This window comes from Leptinotarsa decemlineata, unplaced genomic scaffold (assembly GCF_025532065.1).
Source record: "Leptinotarsa decemlineata unplaced genomic scaffold, Ldec_3_MD MMD2_P_RNA_scaffold_9, whole genome shotgun sequence".
Taxonomy (NCBI): domain Eukaryota; kingdom Metazoa; phylum Arthropoda; class Insecta; order Coleoptera; family Chrysomelidae; genus Leptinotarsa; species Leptinotarsa decemlineata.
Genome location: NW_027412536.1, coordinates 6,293,553 through 6,317,580, shown reverse-complemented (window position 1 = coordinate 6,317,580; position 24,028 = coordinate 6,293,553). Strand labels below are relative to the sequence as shown.

At 37.8% G+C, this 24,028-nt stretch overlaps 1 protein-coding gene and 1 long non-coding RNA gene across 2 annotated transcripts in view; one reads left to right on the top strand and one right to left on the bottom strand.

The window, feature by feature from the left end:
• The window catches only part of Pho (pleiohomeotic), a 79,211-nt gene extending 77,706 nt beyond the window's left edge, over positions 1–1,505 (top strand). Inside the window, exon 6 of the mRNA XM_023161530.2 lies at positions 605–1,505. The gene's annotated coding sequence lies outside the window, so the exon portion shown is untranslated. The remainder of the gene's footprint in view (positions 1–604) is intronic.
• A 4,378-nt stretch (positions 1,506–5,883) lies between these two features.
• LOC141480494 (uncharacterized) lies at positions 5,884–6,803 on the bottom strand. The gene is made up of 2 exons (XR_012464381.1): positions 6,466–6,803; positions 5,884–6,404 (listed from the first exon to the last, which is right to left on the bottom strand). It is a non-coding gene; the product is annotated as an uncharacterized lncRNA (long non-coding RNA).
• Positions 6,804–24,028: the final 17,225 nt, after the last annotated feature.

The window sequence follows — 24,028 nt, the reverse complement described above, 5'->3', positions numbered from 1 at the left end:
AAATAATTTGATTTATCAAGGACAATAAATAGTTATTACTGAGGAGATTTTTTTTAAACAGAATACACTAGAAAACACACCTTTGTCTATTTTCCATGATAGTTGTTGACTAGTTTCTGTCATAAGGCCATTTTCAAAACTAACTAGATTATATTCAAATCTGAGTATTTATACCTACATTGCCTATACCTATCATAAATAATTTGATACCTACATTGTCTATACCTGAGATAACCTAGATTAATAGCAGTATATCAATGAACATAAAAAAATTTGATAAATTGAAGGTTTTGGGGACTCGATTATAGGTTCAAGAGAGGACTATTGTTTAGATCAAGTTGTTCATTGAGGATAACCCACATTCTAAGGGATATATACCAGATCTCTTCCCTTTGTCTAATTTAGGTTTGGCATTAAATAATCTTGTTTCCTAAATTTCCATTAGATGTGTAGGATGTCTGTAGATTGAATTTTGAAAGATAATTTTTAATATCATACACATAAAAAAATATCGAAATGAAAAATGTTACTTCTCATTAATTGCTTAGAGTACCAAGAAATTTTTAGATAACAATTTTTGTACATTTTCTTTTATTATTTTCAGGTACATTTTCCTGTAAATATTGGACAAATATATTCAAGTATGAAGATTGCCAGCGGTTATGTTGTTATCTGTTCACATATATTTGTGACTGTGAAGTGATCAGTTCTTAAACACTCATTTATTGGAAAGGGCTGATTGAAATTACTCTACTTCAATGGTTCTGAAAAGTTTATTCAGCTGTGAAAATTCTTGTAAAAATTATTTAACTCACGACTGTTTCCAATGGGGTGCAAGAAGACAGTATATGTAGGAGAACAGTATCAACTGATAGAAAAACACCGTCGACTGATAGGAAAAGCGATCCTCATAGTGACACAGGAATTGAAAATTGATGAAGTATTGGAATAAACTCAAGCAAGCCTGATTGCCCCTCTATGTCGGCGCTCGTGAAAAATGCATATATTTGTGATTCTTTTTCAGATTTTTCCTGAATCATATGACGAATTGAATGACTTTTTATGAATATGATTATTTATTGCCACATCACGAATTTTTTGAACATTTCCTTAAATATTTGTAGAATAATTGAAAGGATGAATTGTCAATACAAGCATATTTTGGCAAATATATTAACTGCTGGTAAGGACTTGGTAAGTCTCAATCGTAACTAAGCGAAAACCAAAAAAAATTGTTTTACTTAATTTATATTGTACACATGTGACTTTGTTAATTATCAGAGCGTATCATTTTGTATTTTATAAGTACAGTGTAAAAATGTATTGAATTTTTTGTATTCAGATTTAAATTTGTTTTATTTTAATCTTTTTAAGTAATTATGTGATTTTTTTGTTTGACTACAATACTGTATAATTTATAACATAGTTTATAAGTTATTGTAAATTATCAGAGAAGTAAGAAAATAGTGTATATATAAAAAAAATATAATTAATTTTTCAAGTAACTAATGTATCTTATTATCAGATCTCTAGTCAGAAATATATGTATTATTTCAGACATACAGTACTTCTTTGTGAACATTTTGGTCAAAGAAAGTATAAGGAGGAAGTCATATAATCTTGATATTATAAAAAAAATTAAAGAGTAGTTTCTTTTGGGGTTAGTAGTCTAATCAACAAGTTAATAAAAGTTAATTTGATTCGGAATGAACTCTAGAAAAATGTATATGAAGCATTTTACAATAGATATAAAATTACCATTGTTATAAGCCATATAATTGAGGAAGAATAAGGTATTCCGTTTTTTGTTGATATCAATAAAACTATAATTATTTAAGGAATGAGAAAAATGGATTCTATAAAGAGTAGGAAATTTCCCATAAAAAGTCTCAACTCCCGGAAAGGTACTTCCATTATTTATAATTTCAATTTTATGCTGAACATGGGGAAAAATTACAAGAACTCCTTTTCCCAAGATGTCTGAAAGAACAACGACAGTTGCATCTCATTCATACGGATGTTTGTGATCCTAAGCGCATACAGTTAAATGAGAATGAGAAAAATGGATTCATAAAGAGTAGGAAATTTCCCATTAAAAAGTCTCAACTCCTGGAAAGATACTTCCATTATTTCTAATTTCAATTTTATGCTGAAAATGAGGAAAAATTGCAAGAACTTCTTTTCCCAAGATGTTTGTAAGAACGACGACAGTTGGATCTCATTTATATGGACGTTTGGTCCTATGCTTGTACAGTTAAATGGCAAAGTAAAGTATCACGTAACCTTCAATGACGATCATTCAAGATGATGCGAAGTGCGATGATTAATTCTTCCAAAAGTAAAGTCATCGAAAAGACCAGAGATCTTATAAAAATGATCGAAAATCAAAATGAAAAGAAAATAAAATGTCTTCAGTCGGACAATGGGGAAGAATATATCAGTGAAGACTTCAACCACCTGCTAGAAGAGAGTAGTATTGTGCGACGTTCAACAGTACCGCACAACCTAGAACAGAATGCTATAGCCGTTCCAAAAAAAAGATTCTTATGAAACTACATGTCTTCTTATGCACTGCTTCAGCCCATCATTCTGGGCTGAAGCAGTGACTATGGAGTAATATATACGGGATCGTTGTCCGAAAAGAAGCCATATGAAGTATGGACAGGACTTCATATGACAGCCTGATGTCAGCTACTTCTGAAAATTTGGTTGTTTAGTATACAGTGCTTTTCATTAATGTCCCTCCCTCCTTTTATTTTTTGAACGGGTCAACTCAAAAAATTCAAATTTGGGATAATGAAATTAATGCATGAATACTTTATTTTGAAGTAAAATTGACAAATGAAACTTTCAAACTGGGCGCCATCCGGGAAAAAAATTAAATGGAAAGAGGGTCTTATGACACATCTTTTTGAAGCTCCCGACAAATGCTTCACAGCCCTAGAATATAATGTCGATATCTTCAACTACTACAAAATGGCGGAACTTTTAACATTCCGATGAACGACCTCAGCCAGACTAACACCCATACGCGAGGGTGGTCTATTAGGACCAACTCAAATATAACAAATTTTCACCTCAAATTTTTGCATGTTCTCAAAAAGTTGTTTCCATAAGTTGCTTTAAGGTATTTTCAATAACTTGACGAAACAATATATTTACTTTTGATAGTAAACACAAAAAAAACTGACAAATGCAAAAACCATGATTTTTGGTTTTAGCGTTAGAATAATCCATTATAAAAAGAAATAACGAATACAGAGATGAAATAATTCGTCAATTGGAGAAATAAAAGAACAAAAAACAAAATTTTAATAAAAAATTGAAAATTACTGCGCCACTGCAGATACTGCATTGACGTGAATTGACAGTACCGGCCCTGAGGCCGGTGCCGAATTTTTTTCTTTTTGCAATACTTGCGGTGCCCTCTTTTGTTGGATGGAGGGTCAGGTTTTTCTTCAGTGTCGATTCCAGTATGTTTAGCTATTGCATTTCGCATGTAGGAATGTCAACCTGACATTAGCTCTGGACTGCATATGGTCTTTTTCCAAACCCAAACTCTTGATAATCTTCTCTGTTTATGATTCGGGTCGTTGTGCCTGGTAATTATGAATGCATTTATGCTAGCAATGTTCAAAATACCGTAAAACACAACTAAAGGCCATCGTTTAGTATTCCTTGCAACATTATAACGAGCTCATTTTATCCACAATATTGACTCCACATTTAGTAGTATTATAAAATAACTTCTGGTTTACCAGTTATTGGATCGACTGTATGACTGTTGTGAAACGAAGATGTCATCAGCACATTCTCTTTCTGGGTACATAAGAATGCCATCATATGAACACCAAACCCCAAAAAGGAGGAACCTACAGAACGATCTTTAGTATGTGTTGAAATTTGCGGCAGTTCTCTTTTATTGCTTTTTATTGTACCCACGATGGTGAGTCTATATTCTGTCTTCAATTTCAACTGACAAACCAGCGATCCATAGCAATACTGCCGTGCTAAGGAAAAAGGTCGTAACTGACAATTTGATCATTTTGAGATAATCGCATTTTAAGACTTATTTCAATGCCATCCACATTTCTGATAGGAAATTGATTATTCTCGGGGTGGGAGTACATATTGGTGGATGCTATTTTTTCAGTGGTATTTCGTTGTGATATTTCAAAAAATTTAAAAATAAATGCATACATTTTTTTATAAAAAAATTCGAAAGTACAATACAAAATGTCGTAAGTGAACACAAATATATAGGGGATAAAATGGGACATAAATATTATATTATTACTGCTTATTATTATACGCATATATGAATAAAAACTAATGAGAGGATGCAATTTTGGTTATGGAGTTATTCATCATCAATAATACTACTCTCCACGTCGCCGTTCGCTTCAGGAAAATTTTCCCAGAACTGTCGCCTGGGGATTGGTAGAATTGGTAACAGCTTGTGCAGAAGAGTATACTTCCTTTTTTTCGATATTCCTCTTAGCTTTTTTTTTGAAAGAGGGGCAACTCAGATCACTTTTCATTTGATTAGCTTTCAGAAAGTTCAATGTGATGAAATCATCTGCAAAAGAATTTCGGTATTGTAAGGTCTTCTCATCCCTTTTTAACTTCAAATGTATGATATCAGACATATATGGTCTAGGATTCGAATTTTTCAGCTTTGTAAAGATGTGTGATCTGGCCAGTCGAAAAAGTTTTCAATACTTCCACTCATGTCGATCACTTTTGCTTTGGGATGAGCATTTTGTACACACTCTTTGAAGTCTTGAAAATAGACCTTTCTTTTTCTTTTCAATTTGCATGATGAAAAGAATCAGCCGACATGAAAGTGTGGCCTGGCTTGAAATATTTTATTTTCAGGTCATTTAAGTTAACCAAGTCATAGTTCACCACATAAATGAAAAAACAAAATAAGGCCCAATTCTTGTTTTGGCCAGAACAATTATCAAGTCATACAGTAATTTTTTTGCAATCACGCATTTCAAGAAAAAATGCATAAAACGTGGAAATTATATCTTCCTTTTTCCGACCAGTTATTCCCTCATGCCAAATACAAGCAATAAGATAACAATTATCAATTATTTTGTTTGTTTGCTCTTTTTCCTCCAGGAACAAACGATTCGTGAAAAGCAATAATTGGAGGCACCGATATGATTTCTTTATACATATCGCACCTTGGCAGCATAATAACCTGAAAGATTTTGACATGTTAAAATTTGATTAAAAAAAATATATATGTATATATATATATATATATATATATATATATATATATATATATATATATATATATATATATATATATATATTTCAAATACCTTCTGAAGGGCAGCAGAAAAACAAATATCCTGATTCTGAGGGTCTGAATCTGATGAGTATTCGATTCTAGACGAGTCATTTTTTTTATGTTGCATGTAGGATTTGCATACATCACAAGTTGTGTTGGGTTTCAGCAAATTTGAATGGTTTGAACTTTTCTGATGCATTAAAAAACATTCACAAGCAAAACATTCCTCATGGACAAGTTTACAGAAAGAAATATTTTTTTTGCCACCTCCCGTTAAAGTTCATATGAAATATGATGTTGGGGATAATCAGTACAGAATTTCTCATACATTAATTGTATTGTTATATCACTAGGCAAATATAACCTTCTTGGTGCATGTTCTCGGCGATATTGTTGGTTTGAATGATTCAATGTGGCTAATAATAATATCGGTATTGAATTTATTATGAGCCTCTCTCCATCATTTTTTGGAATTATTTTTTCTGTAGTTTTATGAACAACTAAATTCCTCAGAATTTTGACGTTCTTCAACTCATAACCCAATGTTGCTAGGAAAAATTGTTTACAAACAACGTGTGTCTTTATTTACCATTATATTTTCCAAATTATTTTTTTTTGTTAGGATTCATTCGCCTGTTCAGAGTCCCTATTTTCCATTTTATTTTCCAAACTAATGTTTTCTTTATTTTGTTGAGAATTTATTTTACTAACTTCATATTTTAAGTCAGCAAGAGGAATAGATTCATCACTCTCATAACCATCCAATGAATTTTCTGGAAGGTAATCCTTGTCTTTCACCGAATCATCGCTATCAAATAATAACTCGAAAGCTTCATTGGTGGGTGTCATTCCCTCATCAATATGAGGATTTCTTTCCAATTCCAGTTCACTTGAGCAAGCACCAATATTATTGACTTGATTTTTCTGTGTCAGAGACTCCAATAAGCCATCTACCTCTATCTCATTACCCGAAGGGGCAAGAATAATATTTGGAATATCAATTATTTGTGAAATATGTGTGTGTTCATGATCATTTCGCTGTACAAGGCTCATAATGAGTTTACTTCTTTGACTATACATCATTTGGGTAGATCTTAACCTACAATTGATTAAACGAATGAGAATAACAAACTCGCAATTGAATCATGTAAAAGTCTTACATTCAATGTGTTCCCTTGGTTATCAACATGTTTCCTACACGTTCTCAGAATAAATGCTCTTTCTGTTCTAATAATGAAACTTTTTTAGGATTTCATGAAGTCACACGTGTTATGTGGTTTACACTGAATTTACATTTTTAATACAATTTGAATACAATTGTTTACAATAAAGACATTTGACATTTAAAAGTTATTCAAGATTTCGACGAACTTGGATAGTTGCGAAGTTGTTCAAGAATGTGGCGTCCTCTTGTTCTCCCATATTTATAGGATCAGGAACTGCTGATGTAGATGTGCGTTTCTTCGAATGTTCTAGAAAAACCTTGGAAATGTGCTGAATATGCTGAGTCATTTTCCGGGTAACTGCGTAGTGACTGATGCAATACTTGTTATTGTGGTGCAATACTTGTTATTGTGGTGCAATCCTTGGATAAAGGGTGCATTGATTTTTTTAATATAACACACGTGTAAACAACAACAAACTCCTACACATAATCTCAAAATGTGAGTGATGGATGAATTTTTCATAGTGAATTACTAAGCAAAATTGTCGTATCTGCCAATGTTATCCTAGATACGATAATTTTGTAAAGTCAGTATAGTTTGTAGACACGACAAATTTCAAACTGAATTTGTGTCTTCAGCTGAATAGCTACGGTATCCATCATTTCTCAGAAGTTGCGTTGGTGGTTGCAGATGCCAAAAATGGCAATAACTCAATTTTGATGAAATTGTCAGTTACGACCTTCTTCCTTAGCACGGCAGAATATTTCTCCAAAAATCAAACCGGGGATCTACCTAGATTGCACTGCCATCTGCTAACAATAATTCTTATAAAATAACAACCCTGCAAACTCTTTCCGTTCGCCGCTAGAAGACATCATTCAAATGAAATTACATATATGCGGTTGACGTTGGTCTATTGGGACAAAGGTATGAAATCCAAACATGCAAAAAAAGATATTATGGTAAAATAGAGTATAAATTGTACCTTTTTGAATACTTGACAGGTACATAGGATGGCAGATCTAGATAAAATTTATTTCAAACATAACAAGGTTTATTGTATTTTGCCGAAACTAATAGACCACCGTCATGCATCGGAGTGTTGATAATTCTGTCTGTTCTGTTTTTCCGTTAACCAGCTGTCGCACCCCTACGAACGACAACACTCAGAAGTCGAAAGTTTCGCGAAGCGGACAGTACCGGACTACGGAAACGTAAACTGATAGACCTTTCTCGCGAAAAATAGACTTGTGTAAAATACATAAGCGTTTCGGACTCCATTAAATAAGTGGACATATTCAGTTTTGTGTAAAATAGACAGTAAGAGACAAAATGTGTTTAAGGAAAGTGCGCCTAGTGGACTTGAAAGTTGCTGAGCTGAAGCAAGAATTGGTTCAGTATAAGGATTACTGAAGTTGTACCTTTTAACGTGTGATTTCTAACACGGGTTAGACGATAGCAAGTGAAAATCGATCGTCCAGCCTGGAGCTTGAACCACCGACCAACACGACGGTCAATTCCAGTGAGTGAACAAAGCACTCACGTCAAACCTATCGGCTACCGTCCGTCCAGTCGCCAGAATACATTGACATTTAATTACATAATATGAGGTAATAAGTTCGAGGTCAGTTCAGAAGATGCTCGAAATGGTTGCCTTGAACTTCTTGACATATGAACAGCCTATACGATATTTCACGCCGAACATTTTCGAACACAGCAACGTCAATATCTCTACAAATATTTATTATTCTCTGCCGTATATCCAATATTGAAGCAGGTTCAGTTTCGTACACCTTTTGCTTCAAATAACCCCATAAAAAATACAAAGGTGTCAAATCTGGCGAGCGGGCTGACCATTGTGTAGGACCTCTACGTAGGACCAACGACCGGGAAAAGTAGTATTCAAATAATAATGATAATAATAACTTTATTCTTTTCGATTATTTACATGATATAAGACATGTCATAAATAAAAAATGTAAAAGTTATATAAAACAATAACGGTCCACAGTATTACATAGATAGGACACTTGAAACAGATACTTCGCTATATACATATATAAAAAATGCAAAATACATATATATATATATATATATATATATATATATATATATTTATATATATTTATATATATATATATATATATATATATATATATATATATATATATATATATATCAATATATAGAAAAAGGTAGTCTTGTTTATAAAAACGACAAAAAATATCAGTACGACAATGAACATAATTGTTCAATTGGAATATTCTCATTCAGTTTTCGGTTTTTCTAGTAGAAAGGTATCATGTCAACAATCTCTAAAATGGTCAATTCCGGCCCATTGGAAGAAAAAATTGAAGCGATTTTTATTTACGGTCGACGCGTAACTTTCACGAGACCGAAAGGATTTTCAATGAATGTTTTCCGAATCGTCCTATTTGTAGAAAATATTTGAGGGAACTTGTATCCAAATTCACAACTACCGGTAGTGTACATAACAAAAAGCCCCCAGGTCATCCGTCCATTCCGGAAGAACAGCAAGTGCAAATAATTGGTGAGATGGTAGTAAATCCTGAACAGTCTACTTATTCCGTCGCGAATGTTTGTGAGATGTCTCCTTCTACTGTGTAGAGACTTTTGAAGAGAAATAGGTATCATCCATACAAAATTAAAATGGTACACCAATTAACTGAAGATGACTCTGATCAAAGAACAGAATTCTGCGAAATCATTGCAAGGCATCCAACCTATCTCCAAAATATTTGTTTTAGTGACGAATGTAGATTTTTTAAACGGCAATTTTCACAGACAAAATTGCTGTTATTGGAGTGACACCAACCCTCACGTTTTCAGGAAAACACATACTCAATATCCAGAAAAAACGTTTGGGCAGGAATATTGGAAAACCATATTGTAGGACCTCTATTCATTGATCAAAATTCAACTGTATTTGAATATGCTGGAAACTACCGTTGACTCTCTCATCACTGAAATCGTAGAAGCGAATCCTAATGAATTCGATATGTATATTGTATTCCAACAAGATGGCGCACCACCACATTACTCCAGACAAGTAAGAAACTATTATCCTATTCGCAGTTGACACTACCATAACAGTTTCCGGAAATACTGCGAAGGAAAACAACATTAATTCAGTCATGGATGACATGATTTCCTGGTGTGAAAGAAATCAACTAAAACTGAATGAAAGTAAAACAGTCCATTTAGGTTTCGCGTTTAGGAAAACAGTGAAACTTAACAACATCCAACTTTCGGTATGTGTATAGATAAAACCTTGTCTTGGGAGCCCCATATCGATCACGTCTGCAAAAAGTTTAAATCAAGCAATATTTGCAATATGACAGATCAAAGACGTGCTTAGTTTAGATGGTGTCATGACTGTTCTATTCATTGGCTTACTCACATATGGCTCAAAATGAATTAATGTGAGGTTCTTCTGTGGGGGCAAAACGTGTTTTTATTGTTCAGAAAAGAACAAACTATCTTTAATATTGCACCCAGGGATAGCTGTAGACCTGCTTTCTGTAAGAACAAGATGCTAACGTTACCGTGTATCTACATATATATGAAGCTCTGCTACATGTGAAAAATAATGTACCCAATCTGAGAGATGAATCAATAGTTCATAACTATGCAACACGAAATAGATATTTATGAACTATCCCAAAACATAAAACATCGACATTCAAAGAATCACTTGCATATAATGGCATACTATTATTCAATACATTGCCTCAAAATATTGTAATGAATCTGAGGCCGGCCCTGACCTTTATCTCAGACACCAAACATATGACTCATCGCGAAACGCAACGACAATTCTAGATTAGTACCGAAATGACGAGAAGAGATCTGCAGTGATCGTTGCCGCTATATAAGCCGGCCTTCCGTCCCTAGAGGGGGTAGTCTGTACTTAGAAAGTGAATCGTGCGTTTGAAGAAAGGAATCTAACTGTGAAGATAAATTAAGCGTTAGTTACTAAGTGTTGTATATAAATTAGTTGTGATAGTGAAATATTGTTAAAAATGAATTTGATTAAGATAGTTAATTCTTTAATTCGTTACAATTGGTGTCAGAAGTGGGATTTTTAAAATAAATTTGTTAGCGGTGATTCATTGTGTTTCGCGAAGCAGACATTACCGGACTACGGAAACGTAAACTATTAGACCTTTCTCGCGAAAAATAGACTTGTGTAAAATAAATAAGCGTTTCGGACTCCATTAAATAAGTGGACATATTCAGTTTTGTGGAAAATAGACAGTAAGAGACAAAATGTGTTTAAGGAAAGTGCGCCTAGTGGACTTGAAAGTTGCTGAGCTGAAGCAAGAATTGAAGGAGAGGAAGCTAGATTGTTCTGGAAAGAAATCAGTACTCCAGAAGAGACTGTGGGATAACTTGACGAAATCAGGAGAAGATCCCGAAATATATTTATTCGAAGTTTCTGGGGGTGATTTGAGTTCAATAATGAGCAAACTCGATGAGAACACCAAATCGCTGAAGGATGAACTTCAACAAAATTCGAAGTGCCTGGAAGACAAGCTTCTAGAAAATGCAGAAGGCTTGAAGAAAGAACTTTGTTGTGTAGCGAGTCTACTCGAAGAAAGGATGGGAACCATCGAGACAGAGATAGATAAAATCAGGAAGGAAATGAACACGGAAGTAGAGGATATTAAAGGCGGATTTCACGCAGAAATCAGCAAGATGAAGGAAACAATTAGTAATTTGCAAAACTAAATATCAATTCTGCCCACACCACAGAAAATGTTTCCGAAAACTCCATTCCGCAACTGAAAGATGTCAAAGTCAGTCCTGAACCAGGAAAGCTATCCATGAAGCCGCCCCAGTTTGACGGAAAAACTCCTTGGGAAAATTACCGCCGACAATTTGAAGCTGTGGCCAGAGCGAATGGATGGAATGCAGGAGTGAAGGCAGTAGCATTAACATTGGCGTTGCGTGGAGAAGTAACGAATATTCTGCAAACCCTCATGGTACAGGAACAGGAAGACTATGACGGACTTATTAAATATCTTGAGCTACGGTATGGACAGGCACACCTAGAGCACGTTTACCATTCATAGCTGAAGAACCGCTGTCAGAAATCAGGAGAATCACTACAGGAGTTTGAAGCCGACAGGCCTTGACGCTAGCTCATCCCAAACATCTCGTGGATGCACTGGCAAGCGCTCTGGAGTTTGAGGCTGCAAAACAATCCTGCAAGAGCCAGAGCAAAGTTCGAGCTATCGAGGAAGATGGACAAGTGCCTGCTGATGTTGAGGCCACCATCAGAAAAGTAATGAAAGAAGTATTGCCTGAGAGGAAACAAAAAGATGCTGGAACTGTGGTAAAATCCAGCTTTCAAAGAATCGACACCAAATCAGGAAAACTAGAGGGGGTAGATGAGAAGCCCCCGTAAAAAACGCACATGTTGCCGTTCTCCAACGACAAGACAAATGTGTTTTCGTAGACGGCCTCATCAACAACGAGCCTTGCACCATGCTGCTAGATAGAGGTGCGACGAGAACCATTCTCGGGCCAACCTTTGCCAAAACACCGGCAAAAATTGAACCGTCAACCTGGAAGCTACGCACCGCAACAGGGGAGCCAGCCACTGTACTTGGAGAACTATCAATTGAATTGGTGTTGAGCAGCACTAAATTGAAACATCGTGCATTGGTGGCGGACATCGAGGACGACGCAATTATTGGAATGGACATAATGAATTCCAGAGGGTTCGAGCTGAATTTCCATGACGGCGTCCTACGTGTCGGCGGAGAAGAGTTGGTGTTTCATGGAAGAAGCGAAGAGACGATCAGGGTCCTGTTGGCTGAAGACGTTTGCGTACCGGAAAGGGTTGAAACCATCCTGGAGGCTCGCTTGGACGGAAGTGCGAGCAGCGGCAAGGTGGTAATGTTCGAGCCCAAGGTACACGATGAGAAAATTGGACGAGGAATCGCACTGGGGAAGACCCTGTTGTGTGTTGATGAAGTTGTGCCAGTCAGGGTCATGAATGTCAACTACTTTCCCGTGACCTTGAAGAAAGGAACCATGCTGGGGCACTATTCGTCCATTTCCTCTGTGATACGGAGTGTACGCAGTTCGGTTAGCCAAGCCAACAACTTGCCTAAAGAGTTGGAGAAGTTGATTGACATTTCCTCCAAGGACATACCACCAACTCACCGATCAAAACTGAGGCAGTTAGTCAAGAAGTACCAGGAAATCTTCGACATTGGAGAAGGAAAAGGCAGCAGAACGAATGTGGTTCAGCATAGAATCGACACTGGGAATGCCTGACCAATCCGGCAATCAGCTAGAAGACTCCCTCTTGCCAAGAGAGAAGAGGCCGATATGATAGTCAGCGATATGGGAAAAGAGGGAGTCATCGAACCTTCTGACAGCCCCTGGTCTTCCCCAGTCGTGTTAGTGAAGAAGAAGGACGGCTCGACAAGGTTCTGTGTGGATTATCGCCAACTAAATCACATGACAAAGAAAGACAGCTATCCTCTTCCAAGAATCGACGACACCCTAGATACGCTAGCCGGCTCCACAATTTTTTCGGCCTTGGATTTGAAGAGTGGATATTGGCAAGTTGAATTGGCCCCAAAAGATCGAGAAAAGACTGCTTTCACCATCGGCTCAGGATTGTGGCAATTCACGGTTATGCCATTCGGGCTTTGTAATGCTCCAGCGACCTTCGAGAGATTGATGGAGACGGTTCTCAAAGGGCTCTCATGGAAGACGTGTCTAGTGTATCTCGACGATATAATTGTGGTCGGAAAATCGTTCGACGATCACTTAAAAAATCTGGAGGAGGTATTCATGCGTCTGAGGAGTTCTGGATTGAAACTTAGTCCCAAGAAATGCCATCTGTTGCAGAAAGAAGTCCGTTACCTTGGCCACGTTGTCTCTGGGGAAGGAGTAGCGGTAGACGAACAAAAGGTCAAAGCAGTTAAGGATTGGCCCATTCCAAAAGACATACATCAGCTTCGGAGCTTCCTTGGTTTATGACCCGCCTCACAGAAAGGCAGATCCAGTTCCAGTGGTCTGAGGAATGCCAAGACTCATTCAAGAAGTTGAAAAGAGCTTTGATCAACGCTCCTGTTTTGAGCTATCCCTTACCTGACGGAAAGTTCATTTTGGATACGGACGCCAGCAACGTGGGACTTGGAGCAGTCCTTTTTCAAATCCGGGATGGACAGGAGAAAGTTATTGGCTACTTCAGCAAAACTATCAGTAAACCAGGGCGTAATTACTGTGTCACCAGGCGAGAGCTGTTGGCCGTAGTCAAAGGTGTAGAGCATTTCTACAAATACATGTATGGAAGACGATTTCTGTTGAGAACGGACCATGCAGCTCTCAAATGGCTTCTGCAGTTCAAAAATCCCGAGCGCTAAGTAGCGAGCTGGATTGAGAGATTACAAGAATTTGACTTCGAAATAGAACATCGAGCTGGGACTAGCCATAAAAACGCAGATGCCCTATCACGGAGACCATGCCCCGATGACTGCTCACATTGTCGACGAGCAGAAGAGAAGGAAGCAGCTATTTGTAGAACTGCAGCTATTTGTAGAACTACAGCTGTAGACGACAACTGGAACTATAATAAGATCAAGAAAGACCAAGAGAAAGACCCAGATCTTGGTTTAGTCATCGGATGGAAGAAAAGTAATCGAAGACCATCGTGGCAGGAGGTAGAAGGTTATTCGCCAGTGGTCAAGTCCTACTGGGCACAATGGAACTCCCTTACTTTGGAAAACGGGGTTCTGAAGCGGGTGTTGGAGTCTGAAGACGGTGCGGAAGAAAGGCACCAGACAGTGGTACTCAGGAGCAGACGACGGGAGGTGCTCAAAGAAATCCATGATGGAGTCACTGGAGGACATCTGCGAGTAACGAAAACCCTCCAGAAAGTAAGACAACGGTTTTACTGGGTTAATTGTCAAGCCGACGTCAAAGACTGGTGCAGAAAGTGTGCTGTATGTGCTGCCAGTAACGGACCTAGGATACGACCGAAAGCTCCAATGCGCCAGTATAACGTGGGTAGTCTTTTCGAGAGAATCGCCATCGACATCGCCGGCCCGTTCCCAGAGTTCGACCATGGAAACAAATACATCCTGGTAGCCATGGACTACTTCAGCAAGTGGGCAGAAGTCTATGCCCTGCCCGACCAGGAAGCCTTTATCGTCGAGGACGTCCTGGTAAAGGAATGGATATGTCGATTCGATGTCCCATTGGAGCTGCATTCGGACCAGGGCAGAAATTTTGAGTCCAACCTGTCCCAAGAAATATGTAAACTGTTGGACATTCGAAAGACCAGAACCACAGCCTCACATCCACAGTCCGATGGAATGGTGGAACGAATGAATAAGACTATAAACCGCCACTTGTCCAAGGTAGTCTCTGACCATCAAAGATACTGGGACCAATACCTCCACCTGTTCCTGCTGGCTTATCGTTCGGCAGTGCACGAGTCAACCGGCCAAACCCCTGACAGTATTATAATGGGACGAGAGCTGCGGCTTCCTTGCGAACTAAAATTTGGGACGCCTCCAGAACAAGACACTGCGGGGGAAGACTATGTCAGCAAGCTTCGGCAGAGAATGGACGACATTCATGAACGAGTCCGTCTGAACATCCGGAGTGCCAGCGATAGGATGAAGGAGGCCTATGACATCAAGGCAAATGCTGGAGGATTCGAAATCGGTGACCTAGTTTGGCTGTAAAATCCTAAGCGACGCCGTGGTTTATCACCGAAGTTGCGGAACTCGTGGGAGGGTCCGTACAAAATCATGAAAAAGATTAATGACCTCGTCTACCGAATCCATAAGCCACCTCGAGGAAAGTCTAGGGTCGTCCATTTTAATAGACTGGCTCCTTATGCTGGAAATCACGACCAAGTTCGCGCCCTCAAACCACTAGAGGATGAAATGACGTTCCAGCAATTCATGTCCTTATACTCGAACGGACAGAAGGTCGTACATGGGGTAACTCGTGAAGAGCCACGAGACATTTTCAAGATTCCAGTTGATTACGCACTAGCTCACTGCGTGGCAGAGGATCTCCGAATGTCCAAGGGTATCGCTGTGGTATTCAACAAAAAATTCGGTCAGCTTCAGACATTACGAGAACAGAATCCTGAAGTCGAAGGAGTGCTACAGCTGAAGAAGGGTCAGAGAAACATTTTCTGACCAAAACCAAAAAGCATTCTCGAGACAAACCGTCGTATGAAGATGAGCTGTTTTCTCGAGTTTCGCTCCGTGATCTGTGTATTTTATCCCCATAAGGATTATTTTCACATTGTTTCGGCAAAGTCTCATTTGCCATCTTCTGGTGATGTCTGAAGTTTTTTCAACTAGAGTCTAGTTGAAAAAACTTCAGATTACGTGGTCATGTTAGATGTAGCCTGGGAATTCTAGGTCTTCTAACTGGAACCACAAATGTGCGGTGGTTGGCTTCTGTTGTTGACTCCGTGTGTATGTGTTGTGTCCTGCTTTCGGCAAACAAGTGTTGCCTATCTTTGCACTTGGCTGCACCGCGCTGATGAGGCCAATAGCCAGAAACACGTGTCCGCGGTTTGCCCCCTTTTTTGCAGTGTTGTGTCCACGAATTGTTTCATTTTATATTTATATATATATATATATATATATATATATATATATATATATATATATATATATATATATATATATATATATATATATATATATATATATATATATATATATATATATATATATATATATATATATATATATATATATATATCGAGAAATGCAGTCAAGTTGCTGAAAAATAATTCCATGAAAATCAAAAGATGAATAGATTAGTACTTTTTGATCATTCCCATATTGATTTCAATTTAAGAGCCACCGGTATACAGCTGTTTCAGCCTATTGGGCATCGTCAGTACCGGGCAGGCGGTTCTCGATTGAAGACAAAATGAGAAAAACCAAGAAAGTACTTGATAAAAATAGCTGCGTAAACGCAAGCAAAACATAAGTGGAACCACCTATTGGTGTGACACCCAAGTCAACTTGCCAAGTTTTTATGTCAATGTTGGTGGTTTGACCAATCAACCGACAACTGCGGTGGCAGAAATTTGGGAAGCTAACCTGAAATGTCATCGGAAAACGAATCCACATGTTTCTAAAAATGATATGAAATCGAGAAAGGTTAATGCAGTCAAGTTGCTGGAAAATAATTCCATGAAAATCAAAAAATAAATAGATTAGTACTTTTTGATCATTCCCATATTGATTCCAATTCAAGAGCCACCGGTATATATATATATATATATATATATATATATATATATATATATATATATATATAATATAAATAAGTGAAACAATATTTGGGTATGCAGCAGGCCAAAACTTAGTGTACTCTTATAACACAGATTCCAAGCTTTCGATAATCTTTATTATCATCATCAGGAATGCTACAATAAGGATACAAGACAGTCATATTTATAAAATAATAAGTCAAAACAACTTACAGTGTATGTGAGGTTATATGGCAGGTTGATATGGACGTAACATATATGAAAAATTACTATGGTGAAACTCAGGACGTTACAGACAAACAATATAGTAGATTTAATGATATATCATTGTATTATCAAGTTAAAAACCACCTGTTCCTTGAAGAGGAAACCACGTGCATGATTCAAAAAGACATATGACATGTAATCCAATGGAATCCATTGGATTACATGGCCTGCTGCATACCCAAATATTGTTTCACTTATTTTCTGACTAGTCAGCAAAAAGACTTTTTTCTATATATTGATATATATATATATATATATATATATATATATATATATATATATATATATATATATATATATATATATATATATATATATATACCGGTGGCTGTCAAATTGAAATCAATATGGGAATGATCATTCAACTTCTTGAATGAGTCTTGGCATTCCTCAGATGGCATTTCTAGGGACTAAGTTTCAATCCAGAACTCCTCAGACGCATGAATACCTCCTCCAGATTTTTTAAGTGATCGTCGAACGATTTGCCGACCACGATTATATCTGTTCAAAAATCTGTTTAAAATCTGTTTTTCCGTTAATCAGCTGCCGCCCCCATACGAACGACAACTCTCAGAAGTTGAGAAACTTGTGCGAGCTAAGGACTAACGAGGTCTTACCTTTTAACGTGTGATTCCTAACACGGTTGCAGAATCATTCCAGCTTCAACCAGATACATTATCTCGAGAAAAATATCTGGTCGAGGCGGGAATCGAACACACGACCTTCCGATCGTGAGTCGGACGCACTACCACCGCGGCCAATTCCACAATCGTCGAGATACACTAGACACGTCTTCCATGAGAACCCTTTGAGAATCGTCTCCATCAATCTCTCGAAGGTCGCTGGAGCATTACAAAGCCCGAATGGCATAACCGTGAATTGCCACAATTCTGAGCCGATGGTGAAAGCAGTCTTTTCTCGATCTTCTGGGGCCAATTCAACTTGCCAATATCCACTCTTCAAATCCAAGGCCGAGAAAATTGTGGAGCCGGCTAGCGTATCTAGGGTGTCGTCGATTCTTGGAAGAGGATAGCTGTCTTTCTTTGTCACGTGATTTAGTTGGCGATAATCCACACAGAACCTTGTCGAGCCGTCCTTCTTCTTCACTAACACGACTGGGGAAGACCAGGGGCTGTCAGAAGGTTCGATGACTCCCTCTTTTCCCATATCGCTGACTATCATATCGGCCTCTTCTCTTTTGGCAAGAGGGAGTCTTCTAGCTGATTGCCGGATTGGTCAGGCATTCCCAGTGTCGATTCTATGCTGAACCACATTCGTTCTGCTGCCTTTTCCTTCTCCAATGTCGAAGATTTCCTGGTACTTCTTGACTAACTGCCTCAGTTTTGATCGGTGAGTTGGTGGTATGTCCTTGGAGGAAATGTCAATCAACTTCTCCAACTCTTTAGGCAAGTTGTTGGCTTGGCTAACCGAACTGCGTACACTACGTATCACAGAGGAAATGGACGAACAGTGCCCCAGCATGGTTCCTTTCTTCAAGGTCACGGGAAAGTAGTTGACATTCATGACCCTGACTGGCACAACTTTATCAACACGCAACAGGGTCTTCCCCAGTGCGATTCCTCGTCCAATTTTCTCATCGTGTACCTTGGGCTCGAACATTACCACCTTGCCGCTGCTCGCACTTCCATCCAAGCGAGCCTCCAGGATGGTTTCAACCCTTTCCGGTACGCACACGTCTTCAGCCAACAGGACCCTGATCGTCTCTTCGCTTCTTCCATGAAGCACCAACTCTTCTCCGCCGACACGTAGGACGCCGTCATGGAAATTCAGCTTGAACCCTCTGGAATTCATTATGTCCATTCCAATAATTGCGTCGTCCTCGATGTCCGCCACCAATGCACGATGTTTCAATTTAGTGCTGCCCAACACCAATTCAATTGGTAGTTCTCCAAGTACAGTGGCTGGCTCCCCTGTTGCGGTGCGTAGCTTCCAGGTTGACGGTTCAATTTTTGCCGGTGTTTTGGCAAAGGTTGGCCCGAGAATGGTTCTCGTCGCACCTCTATCTAGCAGCATGGTGCAAGGCTCGTTGTTGATGAGGCCGTCTACGAAAACGTGCTCTAGGTGTGCCTGTCCACACCGTAGCTCAAGATGTTTAATAAGTTGGTCATAGTCTTCCTGTTCCTGTGCCGTGAGGGTTTGCAGAATATTCGTTGCTTCTCCACGCAACGCTAATGTTAATGCTACTGCCTTCTCTCCTGCATTCCATCCATTCGCTCTGGCCGCAGCTTCAAATTGTCGGCGGTAATTTTCCCAAGGAGTTTTTCCGTCAAACTTGGGCGGCTTCATGGATAGCTTTCCTGGTTTAGGACTGACTTTGACATCTTTCAGTTGCGAAATGGAGTTTTCGGAAACATTTTCTGTGGTGTGGGCAGAATTGATGATTTGAGTAGATGAACAACACCGATTCTGGCCCAAAATCCCAGGTATTTTCGTATGGAGCTTAACTTTCTGCAATTTTTGGTTCAAACAGGAGTGGGGGAAACGTGTGACGTCATCGACGCAGGATGGAACGAGTATCGTAGCGATTCAAGCATGGAACTCGACCCCCTTGCCCTCGCCCCCTCAGTACTCCACATCATCGCTCAGGCCCTCTTGAGACTCCGCATCAGCGCTCAGACCTCCTTGTCACGTGATTTTGATTAAAAAAAGTTTATAGTTATGAGATTCGAACCTGGATCGTCCGCGTGGTAGACATTGTCCTTAGCCTCTACACCATCGTAAGATATTGAAGTCAACTGCGAATGTTGGGTATTTATAGCGTTAGTTTTGTCGGGACTGAAATTGACTCATTCATTATACTTGACAGCATTTTTATTATTGATTTCCGTAGAATGTAATCGTCATTATCATATTGAAGATAGGAAAATATACTTAGATTTGGGAAATAATATTTCATGTAAAGATGTGTATGTGTGTGTAAGAGCGAGAGACGCGTGTGACGTAATCGATGCAAAGAGAGATGGAGATCGAGGTTTTACCGGTTGCTAGTGCAAGCAGGTGTTGCCAGTTGTACAATAAATCAATGTTTATGGAGTAATGTAGCGTTGCCGGTTTGAAAATTAAGTTATAGAACACACAGAGTCATCTATGAGTCACTAGCTGAACTATCTATTGGTTGAAAAAGGACACTGTAAACACTAGACTCATAAGACTGCATCTGTCAAATGTCAATACATGCCAGCATGGCAGGTTCGGCGTTGCCAGTTGTACAATAAATCAATGTTTATGGAGTAATGTAGCGTTGCCGGTTTGAAAATCAAGCGTGAACTACCCGACGAAAATTGGAATCGCGAAAATGATATATTTCATAATAATGAATCAAATTTAAAAAAAATATGACAACTTAACCTGCGATCCGTCATTGTATACGGGGTGTCTCAAAATACATCATTGAAAACAAACATGACGTCGAAGTTTACAGGGTGCGTCAAAATATATTTAAGAAAAAACATGTCGGTTCAACAGAAGTCTAGCATTCCAACATGCCAAAAGGGCACTACGTCTCGTATCTTTGTTAACCAAGTTAGCATCATCAGGAGAAAGAGGAGATCCAAAAGTGTCGAGAGGTTAAGCGTTGTGGACTCAAAGTGAGGGCAATGGGAGAGCGAAGTATTCGACAATGACATTTCAAAATACGTTGTTTTGCATAGTTTCGAAGGAAAACGATGTTTCTTACGTCGTTGGTAAACAAACATTAGTAATAAAATGGCATTCAGAGAATACAGATGTAAAGTAGAGGAATTTGAGAGACGTGTCCAACAAATAAGTAAAGATATTCAATTATATGAGGAAAAGAAATTGGTTCTCAAGCAGTTGAATAATTTACACATTCAAGACAAAGTGTTCCAGCCTCAGAGTGTAGAATATGTCGTCAACGATGCTGAAAAATAAATTTTGTACTTCCGACTACAATAATTTCTGTTCAATATGTGAACGTACCGAATGTGGGTGAAATTCCAAAGAAATATGCGTGAAGGCTAGTGTAAACAATGGAAATTGATTCGTTTGACATCAGTCAATGAGGGTATCTGCGCAGGCGCAATTTCAAAGAATACACCATTCAAATGTAAATTGAAAAAGATATTTCAAGATCTTCGTCATTAAAAAAAAACTGTTGAATGTGTTCCAGAATACGCAACAAGGCTAGAGAAAAAAATTTGATTAGAGTTGTACAACAATTATGAAATTTAATAAAAAAAATTGATATTTTTATTGAGTAAATGTTGTTTCATTTCAAGTTGGTAAAAATATATAATATAGGTATGCTGAATTATCGCTATCACTTATCGATAAAGCCAGACACGTGGCTCAAAGTGACGAAACAAAGGCTCTTTGTTTGATTGCATAATATGTCATCATCTATTTTCCTATTCTTATCCAAGGTGACATTGATCACTGTCAATGCCGAATCAGCACCCAGAGATATGCAGTTCTCAAAGCGACGGAACAAAGGCTCTTTGTTTGATTTTGAAATATGTCATCACTTATTTTCCTATAAATACCTCCTGCGAGGCGAAATGATGAGTTAGCTGTATCAGTGATACTAGTGACAAGTGTAACGATTTTATCTGAAAGTAAGTGTTTTTCATGTTCACTTTATGAATTTTTATTGCAAGATTTTTTGTCTTTGACTTTTTCACAAAAAAAATTATTAAAATTTAATGTAATTCAAAGGTGGTGAGAGTTGTTGTTGAATTATCATCAATTTTCCAAAATTTTTCTCAGATTAATATACTTGAGTGTTTTTCTAAACATACTTTTTGACGGTTAACGTTTTTTTCAATTATTTTATAATACAAAACGGTTCAGAGATATTTACGTATTCCTTAAGCCAACTCTGGGCAACTATTTTTATCCTACATACATCAAAAGATAAGGAATAACAATTACTGATATTTCTCAATCTTTAATAAGAACCGGTAATTGCTGACATTCATTTTTCTCGAATACTATCTCTTACAGTAATTATTGTACCACACAATTTGTTTTGATGTTAGATGGCAGCCTCATGGCAGAGATTACATGATTCACATAAAGATTTTCCGTTTTGTCCAGAGCATCAAGCACCAGCAAATTTCAAACAAAAACAATTAATGGGTACCCTGTATCATAAAGACAAATATATTTTGCATTATCGCAACTTGAAACAAGCATTGAAAAACGGTTTGATTCTAACCAAAATTCATCGGGTTGTGAAATTCAAACAATCTGCATGGCTGCGTCCCTACATCGAGTTGAATATTCGTCTAAGGGCTGCAGCCACCAGTTCTTTTGGCAAAAATCTATATAAACTAATGGTAAATGCTATTTTTGGGAAAACGATGGAAAACATTCGATTACGCAGGGTGGTCAAACTTGTGAATTCCTGGAACGGTCGTTATGGCGCCAAAAATTTAATTGCGAGCCCTCGATTTCAGAGTCGAACCGTTTTCGATACAGACTTGGTGGCTATTGAATTGAAAAAGACTGAACCTGTTTTCAATAAACCTCTGTACATCGGAATGGCAATTTTAGATATTTCAAAAACATGCATGTTTGATTTCCATTACGATTTCATGGTGCCCACTCTAGGTATAGAAAATTGCAAGTTAATGTATACAGATACAGATAGCTTCATCTACGAAATAACGTGTGAAGATGTCTATTCAGAACTCATCAAAAATAACCTATCAAAATTTGATACTTCCGATTATTCGCCCGATAATAAGTTTCAAATTCCACTTGTGAATAAAAAAAATCCTGGGTTAATGAAAGATGAAGCAAATAGTAAAATCATCACGCACTTTGCAGGGTTACGTTCCAAAATGTACACCTACAAAGTGCAGGGTGGAAAAGTTATCAAAGGGAATTCGATATAATGTAGTCAGAAATGAAATTGAATTCAAAGATTATATCGATTGTCTCAGAAATTTTAAAGAAAAAATATGTGAGCAGTTCATTATTCGATCATACGCTCACAACGTTTTCAGTATCAAGCAGGTGAAAATAGGCTTGAGTCCACACGACGATAAACGAAAATTAATCCCCAAATCATCCGACACTTTACCTTGGGGGCACTATAGCTTAAAATGAGGTTATCATTTGGATTTTATTTCTATTGATGTGATTAATTGATATATTTTGTCCTTGTTTGAATATGACATCAGTCATATAGGTGTGTGTTACTCTGAGAATTTTCAACAGCGATAGGAGACCACCAACTTTTCAAGAATTGACTGCAAACAGAAATATATTTGAGTATTTCAGTTTTCGTATACTATTTATTATTGTACATGTACACGTTGATATAATTTGAATGAAATATATTGAAATTTTGGTGTTTTATTCCATCAAATAACTTTTTAAAGCTGATTTTTTTTCACCTTATACATTAAATGAAACAAATGTTACAACGTTTTCTCATTTATTACATGAATCATACACTATTTTTTGTTTATAATAAAATAAATATTCACGTAAAGCATTAGCATACAGACTATCTAGAGCTGAGGCTTGACAAAAACCTTCTATGATTTCTTCCAAAGTTAAATTAGTTTTATTTTCACGTAACCATGATTTTATTATATTGAAAACACCTCGATAATAATCACAAAAGTTCAAAGCATCCAGCATAGCGATACGGTCAGATAGCACACCAAGGTGAGTATTCAGGATCTCGTTTACATCTCGTTGAAACAGCTCCATGTTCGTGGTGTCCTTGGAAATGGAAACTTGTTTGGTATTACTTTCGGTCAGTCGGTAGCCAAGCGGTTCGGCGTGGGTGATTTGTTCACTCACTCGAATTGACTGCCGTGTTGGTCGGTGGTTCAAGCCCTAGTCTGAACGATCGATCTTCACTTGCTATCGTCCAACCCGTGTTAGGAATCACACGTTAAAAGGTAAGACCTCGTTAATCCTTAGCTCGCACAAGTTTCGACTTCTGAGGGTTGTCGTTCGTAGGGGTGCGACAGCTGGTTAACGGAAAAACAGATT